Consider the following 5,818-nt stretch of genomic DNA (forward strand, 5'->3'; position numbering starts at 1 on the left):
TGCCCCGACCGGGACTAGAACCCGGTATGCCGGCACCACAAGGCAGAGGATTAGCCTATTAAGCCGTGGAGCCAGCCCCATCCTTTCATATTTTTGACCATTAAATTTAGAGGTGATTTAAAAATTTGAAATTTTGCTGGGAAATACTGTAATGGATTTTTTTTACTTTTTTCCACTTTTGCTATGAGTATTACAGTTTTTTAAATACTATTTTTTAAAGATTGGACTGTAAGATTCTTCAATTTTCCAATTTCAAATTATCACTGTTATGAATAGAAGTTTGGTTTGGACTAAGAAATCTAAACTGAATGGCACAGTATGTTGATGAGGAACATCACAACATCTAGCGACCTGCTCTGTGGTACACTATTAAAATTCACTGGTATTTCTGACTTGCTTTATGTATTTGGACAGCCATAACTGTTGTAGTCATCCCTGTAGTCATGGTGCCTAGCTCAATGCCTGGAACATAGTAAAATCTTAATATAGGTTGAATGAAAACCATAGTAGATGTGATGGATAAATAGAATGGAAAGCATGTTGTAACAGAGTAAGGAAAATGTACGGTTCAGATAGGTTATAACCTCTAGATCAAAAGGTAGCTTTCTTTCAGGAATGATACCTGATATGGACCCTGAAAAATATGTAAAATTAGAATAAATTGGCATGTGTTCATAGTGAGATCCAGATGTAAAGAGAAGTTTGAATAGGAGACACTGAGACCATGGAGATGTGTGGGAAAGTGTCTGCCCAGACACTGAGGAACTGTGGAGCTGAGCTAGGATACGACCGACTGAGCAAAAGATATTTCAATTCAGACCCAGGAGGAGTATGTCTATCAGCTTTCAGTTGCTACACTGAGAGCTGACTAATACAAGAGGTGTATTTAACTTCTGACTTTGGAGGTTCAAGTGCATGGCTCCTGTGTCAGCTGAGTTCTGGTGAGTGCACCTTATGTCACATAATGGCAGATTGCCATGGCAGGAGGATGTGTGAAAAGAAGAGCTCACATCTGCACACAGGAAACCAGAGGATGACTCTGCATTTAAAATGAATGCAATTCAGATGTAGTCTTCTTTATCAATGTGCAAGTTTTGTTTTTTTCTGCAACTGCACACCAGGAGACTAATATGCCCCCTGAGAGCAGGGGCTTCAGTGACCAAAGCATCTCCAGGTGGGCCCAACATTTCCCACCACCACACTGGGGACCAAGCCTCCAACCTGTGGGCCCTTGGGGTGAGGGGGGCAGGCCATGTCCACAGCTTAGAAAGTATTAATTGAAGCTATGGTTTTTGAAAACTACAAATATGTATCTCAATTTGACTTGCTAATATGCATAATCTCAAATAATTATATCTGTATTACAAAATTGACAAGGTTTAGGAAAAATGGATACTACAAATAATTTGACCCAGGGGAAAATGACTTACATTGCTGTAAATATTCTCCCCATAATGTTTTTTTCAGTAATGGTTAAAGAAAATGATTTCTTCTTGTAGTCTTGGAGAGAAATATGTGAGGTAATTTAACCATCCCACAATATAGGCATCAAAATATAATGTTATACACCATAAATATATACAATTTTATGTCCATTAAAAATAAATTTATATACCAAATATATTAACTATTCTTAGTAGCTGACTGACTTTATGCTAAATAGATGTTAAAAATTCAAACTAGGCCGGCACGGCAGCTCAATAGGCTAATCCTCTGCCTTGCGGCGCCAGCACACCAGGTTCTAGTCCCGGTCTGAGTGCTGGATTCTGTCCCAGTTGCCCCTCTTCCAGGCCAGCTCTCTGCTGTGGCCCAGGAGTGCAGTGGAGGGTGGCCAAGTGCTTGGGCCCTGCATCCCATGGGAGACCAGGAGAAGCACCTGGCTCCTGCTTTTGGATCAGCACGGTGCGCCGGCAGCAGCGCGCTGGCCGCGGCAGCCATTGGAGGGTAAACCAATGGCAAAGGAAGACCTTTCTCTCTGTCTCTCTCTCACACTGTCCACTTTGCCTGTCAAAAAAATTCAAACTAAAGTAAAGAAAGCAGTTTGGTTAACAGTGGCATATCTCAAAACACTAGGATGGAAATAGGGGAGACATGCTTATAGAAAATCTACGTAGCTCTCACAATTTTTAGGAATTGTGTCAAAAATGCATGTGAAGCTGCCAGCAATGGACAGAAAGCTCTCCCATAGAATTGTTGAATAAAATGTCATACAAGGAAATCATAGCAGGTGTGATTTTTAAAGTGGGCATGCGACTAAATTGTTAAATAAATCTAGAGATAGGCATTTGAATGATTTCAACTACAAATCTAAAAGTTAGGCCCAACATTCTCAATGGGAAATGGAGACTGCCTTTTAATAATTTTAAATTGTGTGGATGGATGGATGGATGGATAGATGGATGGATGGATGGATGGATAGATAAACAGATATGTGTTTCTCTGAGTGAAGACTTTGTACACTGGCATCTGCTAAACTCACATTCAGTGAAGTATACATGTGTCTACAGAAAGTTCCCAACTAGTGAGAGGCAGAAATTAGGAGAAATATTCCATGCTTCTAGACTCTTTGGTGGAGCCATTCATATGCACATTCTGTATGCTTCCTTGGACTTGATAGCTGTTTTGAGCTCCAGTTGCTCATACCAGTAATTCACCTGTTCACAAGGGATTTTAATGCGCCTTTTTGCCTTCTGTTGCTCACTCTCTGTGCACCTTTCCTTGTACTTCTCTCCCAAAACTAAGATTAAGTCCCACATCTACTTCAATAAAGCCTTTCCTTGTGATCTGATATTAAGGAAACAAAAACTACTGACAATTATTGCCATCATTGTTCATCTTTCATTTCAGTGTGTGTCACTCACAAGTTTGGGCTTCTATTCATATATTCTGTATTCTAAAAATTTCTTTTATAGGAACTCTTCTTCACATATATCTGTAAGCTTTTTATTCGTGTTTAAGATTTCTTTGTATACTGTTTAATATCCTTTGCATATTGCCAATGTATTTTCTAATATATCATCTATCTATTAGTTTCAGTGATAACTTTCTCAAAGCACATGAGACATATTTTCATTTTTTCAAGCCACATATTTGTTATTGAAGACCATTTTATATTTTAAAAACCTATTATATTTTCATTTGTTTCCATAGGCAATTGAAACTTTAATATCCTTATATATATTGGCATAACTTTTTAAAAAAATCAGTGTTATAGTACTGATTTTTCCAAGACTAATATGTACAGATTTAGTAAAATCAAGTTTCACAAAGTTAAATTTCCTTAAATACTTCAATATTGATCTAGCTCTTTGCACTCTATCAAAATGTTGTTTTAGCTGTTTTTTCAAAACCATTGGATTTTTTTTCTTTTTGTAAGTCTGAAGGGGATGCAGACAAGGCCCCTGGCCATCAGCAGAGCTGAGGCCCTCATGCACATCTAAAAGTTTTAATTGGGAAAAAGAAATTGACAAGTGGCCTCCAATATTCTCTGTGCCCGAGACAGCTGGGGACTGGCTCCCCAAATTCCAGCAAGACTCGCAGCACAGCGGCTGCTGAGGCACAGGCATGGGTTTGGACCAATCCCCGACTCCACGCCGGGACGCCTGTCACAGCCGAGCATTAGAGGGGACGGTAGAGGCTCCCACAGCTCGGGGACCCAGTTCGGCTCCAACTGCTCCTCCCCCTCCCTGTCCTCCTTCCCCAAGCCTCCCTCTGTGCCAGATACCCACAGAAGTGCCTGCCTCTGGAGTACTCGCAGGGCCGAGGAAAGTGGCCATGGCTCCTGACTGCTCCCATTGGGGTCACCTGAGATGTTCCCAGAGTGAGGTCCCAGGGGGCTTTGGGGTCCTGATGCTGTGCCTCCAGGAAATTCTGGGTTTCAAGCAGGGTCTCTGCCCAACACGTGGACACCGGTGGGGGGCGGGGCATGCCAGCGCCCCAGGAAGCAGGGGTCCCTGTCTCCTCACAGGGGGCACCTGGCTTCCCTCTGGGGTTTCCCTCAGGATCTCAGGTTCTCCTCTCTCCTCAGTGTCTCTCTAGAAAAGCCCTTCCTGCCAGAGCTGACTGTATACCCTGTCCCCAAAGGAGTCCCCACCCTCCAGCCCCCCACATGGCTTCTCCCCCACCCACCCAGAGCTCCTACCAGTGCCTTTGTTAAACTCTGTGTTCAGGACACCCCCAACTCCCCAGCCCAGTCAAGGCAGGGACTCTATGCCTCTTGAAACCTCAGAAAGCCAATAAAACACTTAAAAGGCAAATTAAAAAAAAAAAAAGGCTTCAACTGAACCCTCGGCAGGCTCAGGTGCAGATGTCGAAGCCAATGCATTTGGAGTTGTAGAGCTGACTCCCAGGGGAGTCAAGCTTTCAGTAATAAACACCATTGGGAAGTAGCCTTTGCTCACCCAAGTCTGTATCTGGGAGCTAGTGAAGGGACTGTACAACTCATCCTCCTCGGTGCTCTTCCACTTATATTCCCACATCACATTCACCAGGCCATCTTCTGATGACTCTGCTTCTCCCCTCTGGAAAGGAGTCGGGGCTACCTCAGCATGGGGAGGCGGGAGTGTGGAATCCTGGGATCCCTGGGTCCTTCACTCCAAACCCTTCAGCCACATGGCCAACCACTCCCACATTTCCTGGTACATGTCAAGGATTCCGAGGGCCACCATCTGGTCAGCCAACCCAGACAGCCGGTCCAGGCCCTGGGGGGAACTGGGCCACCCGGGCCCCTTGCTGTTCCCTTTGCCCCCTCCTCGGACCCCCAGATGTCTCATTGTCCCAGCCACTGTCTCCCTCAGCAGAAGCAGCACTGAAAGTCCCTCCAAGAGAGCTTGGGCACTCGTTGGTGTCTGGCCCAGACTGTCCTCCTCCTCTGAGCCTGAAACCTGGCGCTGATCCAGTGCCCTCTTCCTGATTTTCACGTAGCCAATGTTGTCCAGCCAGCTCTCTCGGATCTGAGCCTCCAGGTTCAGGAAGTAGTTGCTTTCTCTCAAGTTAAATTTCCTCCATCTCCTCCTGTAGGTTGAAGGGTGTGATGCACACTCCCCCTTCACTGCGCACTGTGGCTGCTTCCTGACCTTCCACATCCTCTGAAGCCAGGATGTCATACTTGCTGGATTCCTCTTCCTCCTCCTCCTCCACCTCCTCCTCCTCCTCCTTGCTGTCCAGAGCGTTTGCCTTTGAAGCAGTCCCTAGGACTCCTGGCCTGACTCACAGGCCTCACCATCTTCTTCCTGGTATCCCTGATTTCATCCTCCTCATTCTCGTCTTCCATTGCCTTGGAAGGTCACTTTCCTCTTTGGCATGACAGGCTGTGGGCTTTCCTTAAACTGGGGATCTGGGGGAGGCAGGGGGAAGAAAAAAATTGGTGTTCTTAAAGTGAAATACTAACATAGGTCCCCAAAATACAAATCAGGAAGTGAAGTTCCACATGTGGAGGTCTCCAATAGTGCCTTAGACTTCCTTTGATGCTCATGTGCTCTTGAGACACAGCACAAGGTGCTCAGTTGGGGACCCGTGAGATTAAAGCTTTAACAACAAATACTAATAAAGTTTGCACTGACAAAGAAAAAACAGGCATTTCATTCAATAACCAATACTTTCTAAGCTTCTGTTTTCCCTTTGGCTTTATCACTTCAGAAAACTCTCTGATTATTAGTTATTGGAATGGCAGTTGTCTTATGCAGAAACTATAATTTTACACCTGGGAAATGATCTATGAGATGGATGTTACTGAATAGGATTCAATAAGGATGAGTGTTTAAAAAATTTTTGTTCATACTACTTATAATAAAATAGTTCTCATGAATATACCCCAAAG

At 44.1% G+C, this 5,818-nt stretch overlaps 1 pseudogene; it reads right to left on the reverse strand.

Annotated features, from left to right (window-relative positions):
• Nucleotides 1-4,296: 4,296 nt before the first annotated feature.
• On the reverse strand, nt 4,297-5,303 carry LOC149120490 (CD2 antigen cytoplasmic tail-binding protein 2 pseudogene; annotated as a pseudogene).
• Between the last annotated feature and the right edge of the window lie 515 nt (nt 5,304-5,818).

The sequence above is a fragment of the Oryctolagus cuniculus genome, chromosome 19 (assembly GCF_051225735.1).
Source record: "Oryctolagus cuniculus isolate XC-2025 breed Fujian yellow rabbit chromosome 19, ASM5122573v1, whole genome shotgun sequence".
In the NCBI taxonomy this organism is placed as follows: domain Eukaryota; kingdom Metazoa; phylum Chordata; class Mammalia; order Lagomorpha; family Leporidae; genus Oryctolagus; species Oryctolagus cuniculus.